This window comes from Somniosus microcephalus, chromosome 8 (assembly GCF_052327205.1).
Source record: "Somniosus microcephalus isolate GS21.2 chromosome 8, FLI_Smic_1.0, whole genome shotgun sequence".
In the NCBI taxonomy this organism is placed as follows: domain Eukaryota; kingdom Metazoa; phylum Chordata; class Chondrichthyes; order Squaliformes; family Somniosidae; genus Somniosus; species Somniosus microcephalus.
Genome location: NC_140994.1, coordinates 83,269,888 through 83,283,606, shown reverse-complemented (window position 1 = coordinate 83,283,606; position 13,719 = coordinate 83,269,888). Strand labels below are relative to the sequence as shown.

The following is a 13,719-nucleotide window of genomic DNA, read 5'->3' as shown; positions in this document are numbered from 1 at the left end:
CACTGGGACAAATGCAATATCCCTCCAAAGATCAGCAAACTCAGCACTGACCAGGAATCAAGCCGGAGGCCTCGATGGTCTGCTTGGCTCAACTGCGCTCTGAACAAACTTGTTGATCAGGGAGCTTGCACTTAGTTTACTTTTCCAACACTCACCCCAGATTTCAAGCCATATTTGTGGAAGCCTTAGTTCTCAAGTGCAATGCACTTCCTCAGAAAATAATGAAGGTTGACAAAAGGTGCTGCAGGATCACGGGAAGCAGTTTTGTTTAGCTCCAAGCTACAATTGTCATGTACAAATACAGCATAGATTGGCTGTGACACGAGTGAAATGGAACAAGAGCCCCTGGAGAAAGCAGATTTACTCCACTTTGCTCCAGTCAGGTTGGGCCCTCTGTCCAGATTTATGCTACAAAAATGTTACCATTGCTACAAATCAGAAGCCACTTCACACCAATGCTAAACTTGTAATGCACCCAAAGTTTCCTTTCATTGCAGTTGCAAATAAGTCATGGGTCACATTAATGTAAAACATTACTTCAGTTCTTTACTTTAGCCCTATCAACTCCAAAGATTGTTTTTTTTAAATCCTTTACCATAGACAAGGCAATAACTTAAGTTTATTCAAGTTTCCAGAAATAAAATCTTTTTATTTTATTGGTCAACAATCATAACAAAATCGCTAAAACTGCACATTACATTGGCATTACCGTCATACTGTAACACTATTCTCCTTATAACTGCTTCAATGACCATTAATTTTTCATACAAAATTGTTTTATGTGGTTTGATGGATAAACTTACATTTATGTAACGCATTTATAAATTTGGATGCAGTAAATACAGCTCATGGCGTTTAACATTTTTGACACTAAGCCACAGAAGGAAATATCAGGACAGATGACCAAAGGCTTGATAAAAGAGGTAGGTTTTAAGGATCATCTTAAAAGAGGAGAGAGAGATAGAGAGGCAGAGGGGTTTAGGCGAGAGAATATCTTATCCAGAACCATGCAAACAACTTCAAGTAATCTTAACTGAAAGCTTAAAGAAGCATCTATCCCTGATCAAGGTCAGACCTCTACTTGTCTGGAGGCATGATTAGAATTTGTAGTGTATGTACCTTTAAGAGAGAACTACTTTTACAGCTCCTGTATACTGTAGCACCGGCAGTGACCACACCTGTAGAGAAGCCTTGAGCATGCCTCTGTACCCCCAGTCTTGAGACTACCCTACTCCAGTAAACACCTGTTGATTGTCAATTTACAGCATCCGTGTAGTTATTGAAAAGCATCATACTCTCAGAATCACGGATCTAACAGTGGCGACGAGTGTCGATTCGAATCTACCTGCAACTCTGCATTTCCCTTCGAGGATTCGCTCCGGGAGGGCGGTGGAAGAAAGTCGAGGCCAGAAGCACGGGCGTCGACCACGAGCAACCGCCCAGTCGTTCGGCAGAGAGTGAACATCGCAGGGGAGGCTGTTGAGAGCCAGGCTTGGTTCCCCAGCCACGACGATCAGCAACAGACTGACGACAGGTACAGTGCAGACCCTTCCCGGACAGCGGCGGCTGGAGCCGGCCGAGAAAAAGCCGAGCAGCGTCGACGGGGTAAGAGAGAGGGTGAAGTGCACAGGGCGCAGCCGGGGGTTGAAAACCGAGCGGCGTCGAGGAAAAACAAAGCGGAGAGAAGGTAAAGCAGCAGCCAGGTTCAGGACCGAGCGGCGGAAACGGGAAAGGCGCACAGAAAAAAAAACGCGCAGAGCACAGCCAGGGCTCAAGGGCTGAACAGTGTCCGCAGGGAGAAGCGAGAGCGCGGGAGACGCCATTGAGCCGCGGAGAAGGAGGAAGAGCGCGGGAGACGCCATTTTTAGAAGCCGCAGCGGATAAGAGCGAGCGCGGGAAGAAAGGAAAGCGCGAGAGACGCCATTTTGTGCCAGCGGAGAAGGAGGGAGAGCGCGGGAGACACCATTTTTGACAGTTAAATCACACCCAGGGATGCCGAAGTGTGGCAGTATCTCTACGTTCGACAATGAAGTCGAAGATTGGGCAACATATGTGGAACGTATTGAGGTGTACTGCAGGGCGAATGAAGTGCCAGATGCTAGGAAAGCACTGGTTTTGTTAAATTCCATGGGTGCAAAAACTTATGGCTTACTGCGAAACCTAATAACCCCAGAGAAGCCCGTGAATAAGAATTTCGAAAGCATAGTAGAAATCCTACAGGACCACTTAAACCCCACACCGCTGCTGATAGCAGAAAGATTTAAGTTCCATAAAAGGAACCAACACAAAGACGAAAGCAATGCTGAGTACTTAACGGAACTGCGCAAGCTGTCGAAACACTGCCAGTTTGGAGCGGGACTAGCAGATATGTTAAGGGACTAGTTTGTGTGTGGGCTTCAAAGTGAAGGAACCCAGAAACGGCTTCTATCAGAAAAGGATCTTACGCTGGACAAGGCTTTCAGTATGGCAGTATCACACGAAGCAGCCGCAAGGGGCGCTGCAGAGACCGCAAGAATATGGCACCAATGAAATGTCCTATGGAACAGGAAAGTGTTATCGCTGCGGCAGAATAACACACGACCAGAAGGATTGTTGGTTCAAGGACCAAGTGTGCAGACAGTGTGGAAAAGCAGGACACATAGCAAGAGTCTGCAGGTCAGGGAAGAAAACCAACAGCAAGAAATCTCCACAGGAGAAGTACAAAAAGGTACATAAGGTGATGGACAGTCGTTCAGACGAACAGAAAAGTGATAGACTCCAGAAGCAAGGAGCTGGGTTGTCTGAAACTACATAAGGTAACCAAAATGGAGGATCACCAGACTATCTGGGTTACACTCAAGATAGGCGGAGTCCAAGTGAAAATGGAATTGGACACAGGATCAGCCCTAACAGTCATAAACCAAAGGGACTACAAGTGGCTATTTTCACATATACCCTTGAAAGCTACAGAGATTGTCTTGAAGACGTACACGGGGCAAAAAGTCTACCCCAAAGGAAAAATAAGGGTGAAAGTGATATACAAAGGCCAGGAAATACCTAAAATGGACTTATATGCATTGCCAGATGGAGGACCACCACTGCTAGGATGTGAATGGATCCGGAAGATACAATTAGATTGGCATTCCATACAGGCACTGAAGGTTGAGGCCAAAAAGGATGACGGCGTCACACCTGGACGACTGTCAAAAATGCTAACTGACACAGAAGAAGTGTTCCAGGAGGGACTCGGAGCACTAAAAGGCATAACAGCAACGATTAAAATAGAGGAAAATGCAAGCCCAAAGTTTCTTAAGGCCAGACCAGTGCCTTATGGGGTCAGACCAGCCGTCGAAGCAGAGCTGGAAGGTTTGGAACATTCAGGAGTACTGTCCAAAGTAGACTGGAGCGAGTGGGCTACATCCATCGTCCCTGTAATGAAGAGGTCGTTGAGTAATACGCCTGGGGAACCAAAGAAGGTCCGCATCTGTGGGGATTTTAAGGTGACAGTGAACCCAGTCCTTCACACGGTACAATATCCACTTCCACGAATTGAGGATATTTTCGCCTCGCTATCTGGAGGTAAACGCTTCACCAAAATTGATCGAGCCCAGGCGTACTTGCAACTGGAGGTAGAAGAAGCCTCGAAACAGTACCTCACGATCAACACTCAAAGGTCTCTACCAATACAACCGGCTGGTGTTCGGGGTCGCATCGGCTCCGGCTATTTGGCAAAGGGCGATGGATCAAGTCCTGCAAGGGATTCCAGGGGCCCAGTGTTATTTAGACGACATCCTGGTCACGGGCGAAAATGACAGTGATCACCTCGCCAACCTGGAGAAGGTGCTCACCAGATTAAAGGAATATGGGCTACGAGCTAATCGCCACAAGTGCGAGTTTTTCCAGAAGCAGATCTCGTATTGTGGCCACGTTATCGACGGAGGGGTTACATAAGTCCCCTGAAAAGATTGAGGCAGTAGTCAAGGCTCCAGCACCGGAAAATGTGTCACAACTGAGGTCGTTCCTCGAGCTGGTAAACTACTACCATAAGTTCTTACCAAATTTGTCTACGGTATTGCACCCACTGAACACCCTACTGCAATCAGGGGTACCATGGAAGTGGAATGACGAATGTAAACGAGCTTTCCAGAAGTGCAAAGAATTGATCACATCAAAAGAGGTGTTGGCCCATTTCAACCCAGCACTACCAATTCGTTTGGCATGTGATGCATCACCCTATGGTATTGGAGTGGCGCTGTCGCACAAATTCCCAGACGGGTTGGAGAGGCAGGTAGCCTTTGCGTCTCGGTCACTAACCTCGGCCGAGCGCAACTCCGCCCAGATTGACAGGGAGGCCCTCAGCCTAGTATGGGGAGTAAAAAAATTCAACCACTATCTGCATGGGCAGAAGTTCACCTTGCTGACTGACCACCAACCACTTGTCTCCATCTTTAATCCTAAGAAGGGCGTTCCAGTGATGACTGCACAACGGTTACAAAGATGATCCCTGTTTAGGGGCGAATCAATATGAAATAGAATATAAAGGCACGAAACAGCATGGAAACGCTGATGGGCTATCGCGCCTGCCACTGCCTAGTGTGAAGGAAGCACCAGCAGTGGACCCTATCGAGATATTTCATTCGTCAATAATTGAACGATTGCCAGTAACGAACGCGGATATAGAGAAGGAGACCCGCAATGATCCGACGCTGTCTCGGGTATATGATTTGACGGTGAGGGGATGGCCAACACATGGCGACTCACTGTTGCCAGCATTCTCATCCAGAAGAGAACAGCTGTCAGTATGCCAGGGGACAGTGATGTGTGGATCCAGAGTGGTGATTCCACCCAAGTTGAGGGAGAGAGTGCTAAATGAGCTTCATGAAGGTCATCTGGGAGGAGTGAAAATGAAAAGCCTTGCTAGGGCTTGTGTGGTGGCCGGGAATCGATCAACAAATCGAGGACCTAACCAAGAGCTGCTCAGGATGCTAGAAGGTCCAAAATACACCACCACATGCCCCTCTACACCCATGGGAGTGGCCCTCCTCTCCATGGCAACGGGTGCATATTGATTTTGCTGGTCCATTCATGGACTCAATGTTCTTAATAGCAGTGGATGCTCACTCGAAATGGCCTGAGGTGATAAAAATGTCCTCAACCACTACAGAGAAAACGATTGCAGTCCTGTGGACCATATTTGCCAGGAACGGCTTGCCAGAGCAGATTTGCTCTGATAATGGACCACAGTTTGTGTCCGAAGAGTTTCAGAAATTTATGAGAAGGAATGGGGTAAGGCATGACACGTCCGCCCCGTATCATTCAGCCACAAATGGATTGGCTGAGAGGTTCGGACAAACCTTTAAAAAGGCGATAAAGGCCATGTGCGACGATGAAATTCCACTACAGCATAAGGTGGACAATTTCCTATTAGCCTACAGAAATGCGACACATGCAGTTACCAACCAGACCCCGGCCATGATGTTCTTTAACCGAAGGTTGAGATCTCGTCTGGATTTGCTCAGACCAAATGTGCGAAGAAATGTTGAGGTTAAACAATTCCAGCACATCAATGAGAAGCCGACAAGGAGCTTCAATGTCGGACAACCAGTCTTGGCCCGTGACTACCGAACAGAGAAATGGCAACCCGGAACGATATGCACAAGGCAGGGGCCATTAATGTACACAGTGGATGTCGGGGAGAACATTGTGAGACGCCACGTCGATCAGATCTTAGCGTCACAGGAACGAGTCAACCCCATGTCTCGCGTACCTGGGGATGAACCCGACATACCGGTAGCATCTATCTCAGAACCAGTAGCAGTGGAAACCGATGAACTAACCGACGAAAAGGGACCAGAATCGCCTCCGCACCAAGAACAAGAACCTCCGGAAAGGCGCTATCCCGAAAGGATCAGGAAGCCGCCCCAAAGACTGAATCTATAAATGGTCTATTGTTGTTTAATGCACATGTTAAAGTGTTAATTGTTATTTGAATATTATGGGTACTGCTAATCTAAAAGGGGAGGAATTGTAGTGTATGTACCTTTAAGAGAGAACTACTTTTACAGCTCCTGTATACTGTAGTACCGGCAGTGACCACACCTGTATATAAGCCTTGAGCATGCCTCTGTACCCCCAGTCTTGAGACTACCCTACTCCAGTAAACACCTGTTGATTGTTGAGTTACAGCATCCGTGTAGTTATTGAAAAGCATCATACTCTCAGAATCACAGATCTAACAGAATTGAAGTGCTGGTAAACATCAGCTACCCACAATATTGTCTATCTTCCATATTTCTAGCCACTGTAGATGGCACACAGCTATATGCTGACAGTTGCATCCAAAAATAATTTTAATGGCTTAATGTTTCACGCAATTACATGGTAGAGTTAGAACAAATCAAAGTTCTGTTTTAATAACATCCCCAAAGGTTTCTACACTTGCAGAATACTCGGAAAGATCAACTATCTGAGCTGTGCACCAGATATCGCTTTTTTTAAATTACAGAACTATAGTACACAAATTCTCTCTCCATACAATACAATATGCATTTTTAATGAGCATAGTAATGGGAAAGCAATTGAAAAGCAGTCAGACACAGCATTTCTGTACTTTAAACAGGTATCTACTCAAGCGTCTTGTTATATATTTTATTTCAGTACATGCCTCAGCATAACTTTAATAGAATATTTCAAATAATCTACATTTGGAAGATCAAAAACTTGTTTTCCCATTTGTTCTTAGGTTGTGGGCAAAGCTGGTACGGCTGCATTTATTGTCTATCCCTAGTTGCCCTGAGAAGTTGGCGATGGGCCTTCTTAAACTGCGGCAGTTCGAGTGGCATTCGCATAATTCTCTTGAATAGTTTGTGGAAACTTTATCTAGTTATTTTATTGGCCTGTTGTTTCAAAAAAAAGTTCTTTCCTATACTGGTTATGTAAACTCACTTCACGAACCTGTAATTGGTTGGAACCCCAGGGTACATCATACAAAAGCCACTGATGGAACGCTCGTGAAAATTTGTTCATTAAAGTAGTTGCCTGAATTATTCAATTTTCCTCCAACTCTTTACTGCATCTGTGTAATTGTCTCTTGTGTAACATCCATAGTGTGGGGGAAAAGGTATGTCACACTTCAAACTTTTACATCACATTTATCTAATTGACTTAAATAGCTACCATTAAGTTAATCTGAAAGGTCATCGACCTGAAACGTTAACTCTGTTTCTCGCTTCACAGATGCTGCCTGACCTGCTGAGTATTTGCAGCATTTTCTGCTTTTATTTCAGATTTCCAGCAGTCGCACTCTTTTGCTTTTGTTTTAAGTTAACTCTGTTGATTTGTTCAAATTATAAAAAAATGCTCCAGGTATAAAATAGGGCTACGCATCTCAGCCAATCAAGATTCCACAATGAAGCAATCAGTGGAATATACTGTGCACTGCAGTCTCATCCTGCTTCTAAGACGGCATGAATGCCTGTTCAATGTAACAAGCTAATTACTATGATTGACACTGTACCCTTCTTTACTCCCAAGCCCAAATGACGTTCTATAACTACATTCTATCCGACTCAGTAATTAGATGTCCTTTATGAAAAACTGCATGTATAAAGGTGGTGATGTTGTGTTATGTAACCATGAGCACTGCAATGGATTCAATGGATGAAAGGTTGCAGTTACAATTTTCCACATCATGAGATGATAAATGTCTAGACTGCCCACTGGGAGAACATACATTCTAATAAAACTTTATTTGCCATCAGTCCTTAGCTCAGTGCTGAACTTGAATAGTCTTGAACTGCCATCCAGTAATACCACATTAATACATGTCACTGTTTCCACAATTAGTATAAGAAGCATGTAATTACCTGTAGCACTGCAATATACGTGATCGCAATTTGAGAATTCAAAGGGAATTTATTTGTGCAGGTAAAGGTCCAGCTAATGTTCCAGATTGGCATTTAGAGTTATCCTACTGACTATGCTTGGCAACAAGCCCAGTGACAAACAGTTTTATGTATGCAAGCTTGGGCAGATGCATAGAACTCTGGTCCCCAGGTGGTTAATTTTTCATGTTATGAAAGAGCAGATGGAAGCATCCACTTTCTCATGACATTAACATAACTCAGGAACATGTGACATTTTTGGCACAATGACCATGTTCTAGCTGCTCAAGTTCAGTTCAGTTCAATCTAAGTGGCGGTAAGGCTTAATGTGATAGGCAAGGCAATTGTTTCACTCATGTATGAACACTGCACTAGCAAGTCTACCAAAAAAATGGCTTTCGCCAAAAAGGCTTGCAGATTCTTTGACAGTTTAAGAAATACGTTAAAGAAATTTTAACCCCTTGTGGAATGATTCAACCATCATTGTTTTCTGAGTATATTTACTATCAGTAACTTGCTGTGTCTTTCTGCTCCTATACAGGAAACTTTGGTTTAGCCGGAGGTTAACTGTCCGGAATGCTCGAGCCACCGGCAAAAATCAGGAGCTGTTTCGTTAGGTTTTTTTTCTTTTCGTTGCTTTTTTTTCCACCAGTCAGGCTCTGCAAGGTCTCACTGAAGCTGTTGCTAAGCTACAGAGACGCTTGCAAGGTACGGCCGACTGTTTAGAAGCTGCAACAGGGTTTGTTGCCAGATACGGAGCTCAAAATCTCCGTATGTTTCAACATTAGCGCTGGTTTGTCCGGCAGTTTTGATAGATCGGCAGCAGCTCGGTCCCGTCGGTGCTGGATAGCACAAAGTTTCCTGTATATATGTTTATGTGTTGCTTTCTTGAAATTTGATGCACACCACAGATGAAAATAGTTTCAAATTTTCTGAACCTACCATGAAAACAATTATTTATTTGTGTGGACTTCTAATTTCAAGGATCTTGTTCTGCGTGTCGGGTCGTTTAACAAATGGCTCATCTCTTCAAAGGGCAGGGATTTAAGTGACCTCTTGCATAAAAGTGAATGTCTGTGAACAGCGTTTCTCTTGAAATTCGTGGAGTCAGGAGACATAAATACATCTCACAAAAGGATCAGGCTACTTCCCAAGTCAATAGCTTTGTATTGATTAAGAGAAAGATCCGGATTGCTTAGATTGTTTCCCAATAATGTTCATGACATGCTAATTTGGGCCAATAGACAAGAGTGTGCGCGCCGCCTGTGCCGAGGTATGCAAAGACTCCCGAAGCCTGGGGAATAAAACAACCTGTTTCCTCAGATATAAGTCAATAAATCATGCCGCTGCCAAGTCCCCAGCGTCATTATTTTTGAGTCTATGTGGCAGTGGTGTGAAAATTGGCTTAAATGCAGTAAAATGGTAATTGCTGTTGATTTTGGGGTACGGCGATGATAAATACCTTCTAACTGTTTTCAGTGAGGAGAACGGCAAAGTGGCACAAAAGTCCCACGAAACTATGGAGTGGCATAATTAATGGTGCAAGTCACTTTCTTTTGTGCCGTTCATGGGTGCCCATGTCGTAGATGCAACCACCAGGAATATCTGGGCCAAGTTTTTTGACTCAGTACTTGATTATTAAAAGACTAACATAAATGTTTAAATTCAGGTAACAAAAAAACAACATACTGCAGAAGCTGGCGATCTGGGAAAAAAACACACAAAATGCTGAAACACTCAGTAGATCAGCAGCACCTGTGGCAAGAACAGACAAGTTAGAATTTCAGATGCAGACTCTTCTGCAAAATTGTATTTTCTAAATTTGAAGTCCACACCCAAAATGTTAGCATGTGTAGAGAACAGACAAGTTAACTGGCCTGCTGCATTTCCATAGTATTTTATGCTTAAATTCAGATGCTTTATTCAGAACATCCCTATAAACTTGAATATTAATATAATCCTTCAAGAATTGTTTGTTCTTCTATTAACCATTTTTCTTGAGAGTTATTTTGAGCTCCTGGTCAAATAGAAATTCAACTTTTGTAAGCATTCAAAATACATTATAAAACTATCTGTATATCTAAAAGTCTGTGTACAGTGTGTACTTCCTGTCCATTTCTCAGTGCTTTGAGCAATTTGATTAGATTGCTTTCTGCTTTGTCCTTTGTTTTCTTCTCCTTTGAGCACACCACATTTCCTTTCCCTTTTTCCAGCACCATACCCCTCATGATCCTTCTGCCCACCCATCACAACTACATAGCTCATCTGTTTTCCTGCCATCATTCCAGGCTTCAATCCTTCTTGTACAAGCTAATGATTTCTCTCTGTTCCTCACACATTCTCCACTGGGCCTTACACGACACCTGTCGCAGCGCCCCCCAGAGAATCTCCAAATTATCCCATCCTTTGTTCCTGTTAACTATCTCACCAGCATGATCCTCAGGAGGTCAATCTCCTCCCCATTCTGCTCACGTCATGCACTGCACATAGCTGCATCCAGAACCGCCAGATCAACAAACACCTCCTTTCTCCATAAACCCTCCAGAATATCCACTCACTCGCCAACAAGGCTCTTGCCTTTCACAACCTCATTATGGTTGACCATCCTGGCAGTGATAGAAACATGGCGCATGGGTGGCAACTCCTTCCTCCTTAGAGAAGCCTCTGCACTGAATGACTAATCATTCTCAGTCATTTTAACCTAACCCTCAAGTCAAACTCCTCCGAATTCATGGCGCTCTATCATTTCTCAATTTCACTGAACATTTCGAATGATTGCTTTGGATTCCATATTTACAGGAAACTCTTCATTCGGCACCAACGGGACCGGCGTGGTGCCGGTTGATCAAAAAGTCCGGATTACAGAGAGGTATACTTACCAAGGTACGAGAGCCCCATACACGGCCACAGGTGCAGGAGTCCCTGTTGCACGACTACAGGTGCAGGAACCCCGGTTACACAGCCGCAGATCCAGGAGCCCCGGTTACACGGCCACTAATATATAGTAAAACTTACCTGAACCTACTCCTGAATTTTGCTGGTTAAGAGAGATTTCCAGATATTTAGGTGCTGGTTAGAGAGAGTGTTTCCTGTATATATTTTTATAAATGTGATAGAAAAATTGTGCATTATGTAATGTATAATGTATGAAATGTGAAACAGAAGTGTATGCATAAGTTATTGATACAGGCAAATCTAAACAGATAGTGATGTAATTATTTATACATTAGATAAATTTGTCATGGTCTTCTTTTATGTCTACTTTTAATGACTCCACTTTAAGAGAGATTCTTGTGAAACCAAAGTCCCTACTGTGATGTTAGCAAGCATCTGGTTACTTAAAGAACCACCAGCGATTACATTAGAAACAACTGCCGTGAAATCATAGTCTTATTTTTACTTCCTGCATTGTCTGCATGTGTGGTGAATTTGGCAGATGTGCTCAGAATACAGAGTATCGTTAGAGAGAAGCTATAAAAATATTAATGCACAAGTGATTTCTAATCTCATTACTGATGAACACTATGTTTCAACAATTCACCTCAAATACCTCAGCGCTTAACAAAATTTTGAAGAATTTCTAAGACGAACAAAAAAAAATTAATTCCCAAGACAACATTTTTGGGTTAATTTCTCAACTCAAGTCACTCAACAGTTCTCATATAACAGTATTCTATGGATTAAGTACCAAGTAGTAATCTTATTTAACCAGGATGTAGAAATTCTACTTTAGTTCTTAAAGGTTTGAAGATGTTGCTGATAAATGAGGTTTCATAACATTTACAAAATTTATTGATTTGCCAACTTGGCCACAAGGTCTTTACCTAACTCTGTAACCTTGACCTCCAGCAGGGCTTATATTGGGAATTTATCACAGGTTAACCTTATGATACCACCAGGAGGTGCTTCTCAAGCAATTTTCAGCCAGAATTTGCTCGTCACATGTTAAAAGCTAAACTGGGAACATGAAAAATTGCAAGCTGCATAGAAAGTAAAATCATGATTTAATTCATGCACTGAAAGCTATGAATGTCAATTTAACTGAAATAGAATTCAATAATCACTTGGTGACCCAAGCATGCTGAAGCATGCATTTCCAGTCCTCCAATAGAACTCAAACTGCCATCAGTACACCAAGTATAATTTCTCCAAGTTGTCTGCGCTGCTGTTAGCAACCACTGGGGTAAAATTCATGAAATCAAACCTTGCCATTGGTCTCGGAGCATCCTTTTTTGAGATTACTAGGCTATAGATAGATAGATAATTGTAAAACTCTTCCCTTGTAAATATATCACAAAATATCACCAGCACAGTTAAGCAGTGCCTCAACTGACAAATACACTACAGTATTTGTCTGGACTATTAGCAATAATCCCTCAATCAATTGATTGTTTACAAACATCCTTAATAGTTTTCACAAGAAATTTATTATCTGTTTTGCTTGCTTTTGTTGATCTGTCTCCTACTTGCAATGGACTTGATCACGTATTCCAAGATGGCATTTCAGTTAAGTACTGAGGAAGTGCTGCATTCCCTTTTGGGTGAGACATTAAATCAAGGTCCTGTCTCTCTGCTCAGTTATGTCAACGATCCCATTGAGCTGTAACAGAAAGAGCAGCAAGTTCTCCAAGTGCCCTGGTCAACTTTCTTCACTCAACCATCATCACCAAAGAAAGATTATTCAGTCATTCAACTGCTTAGCTGTTTGTGGGTCATCGCCAAGTGAAATTTGGCTACCACATTTGTCCAAGTTCTTTCTTTCTTTGCTCAATGTTATACATAGACACACATACTTCTCCCACTCCATGCTGCTTTTTCCATGGATGAATAAATCATTTTTCATTCTCTGGACATAGGTATTGTATTGCCCATCCCTAATTGCTCTGGAAAGGTGGTGGTAGGATTCTCCTTGAACTGTGCAGTCCTTGTGGCAATGGTGCTCCCATGACAGTGATAGGAAATGTAGGATTTTGTACCCAGCAATGATGAAGTTACAGCAGCAGTATATGCCCAAGTCAGGATGTCATAGCAAGAGGGTTTGAGTACAGGAACAAGGATGTCTTGCTGCAGTTGTACAGGGCCTTGGTGAGACCACATCTGGAGTATTGTGTGCAGTTTTGGTTGCCTTATCTGAGGAAGGATGTTCTTGCCATGGAAGGAGTGCAGCGAAGATTCACCAGGCTGTTACCTGGGATGGCAGGAATGACGTATGAGGAGAGATTGGGACAATTGGGCTTGTACTCGCTGGAGTTTAGAAGAACGAGAGGGGATCTTATTGAAACTTATAAAATTCTAACAGGACTGGACAGACTAGATGCAGGAAGGATGTTCCCGATGGTCAGGGAGTCCAGGACCAGGGGTCCCAGTCGAAGGATAAGGGGTAGGCCATTTAGGGCAGAAATGAGGAGGAATTTCTTCACCCAGAGAGTATGGGTATACACAGAAGGCAGTAGAGGCCAATTCATTAAATATATTGAAGAAGGAGTTGGATATATTTCTTAAGGCTAAAGGGATCAAGGGGTACGGGGAGAAAGCAGGGACCGGGTGCTGAAATTGGATGATCAGCCATGATCGCACTGAATGGCAGAGCAGGCTCGAGGGGCCGAATGGCCTACTCCTGCTCCTATCTTCTATGTTTCTATGTGAGCTTGGAGATGAACTTGCAGATGATGGTATTCCTACACTTAAACATCTAGATCTGTCAATATCAATAGCTTGAGATATATCTAAATTAATGCAGACATTGGCCCAGAAATTCGGGTCGGGGGCTTCCCGCGGGTGCAAGCCCCCGACCTACACTTACATATCGCGCTGACATTTGAAGACTGGGCCTGCGTGGATTTCCGGTCTGTGGCCC

General features: G+C 43.4%; 1 protein-coding gene and 1 pseudogene across 6 annotated transcripts in view; one reads left to right on the top strand and one right to left on the bottom strand.

The window, feature by feature from the left end:
• The window catches only part of jmjd1cb (jumonji domain containing 1Cb), a 385,858-nt gene that overhangs the window by 283,235 nt on the left and 88,904 nt on the right, over window positions 1-13,719 (bottom strand). The gene's annotated exons all lie outside the window — the stretch shown is intronic.
• LOC147113679 (uncharacterized) overlaps window positions 1-13,719 on the top strand; it is a 71,087-nt pseudogene that overhangs the window by 36,915 nt on the left and 20,453 nt on the right.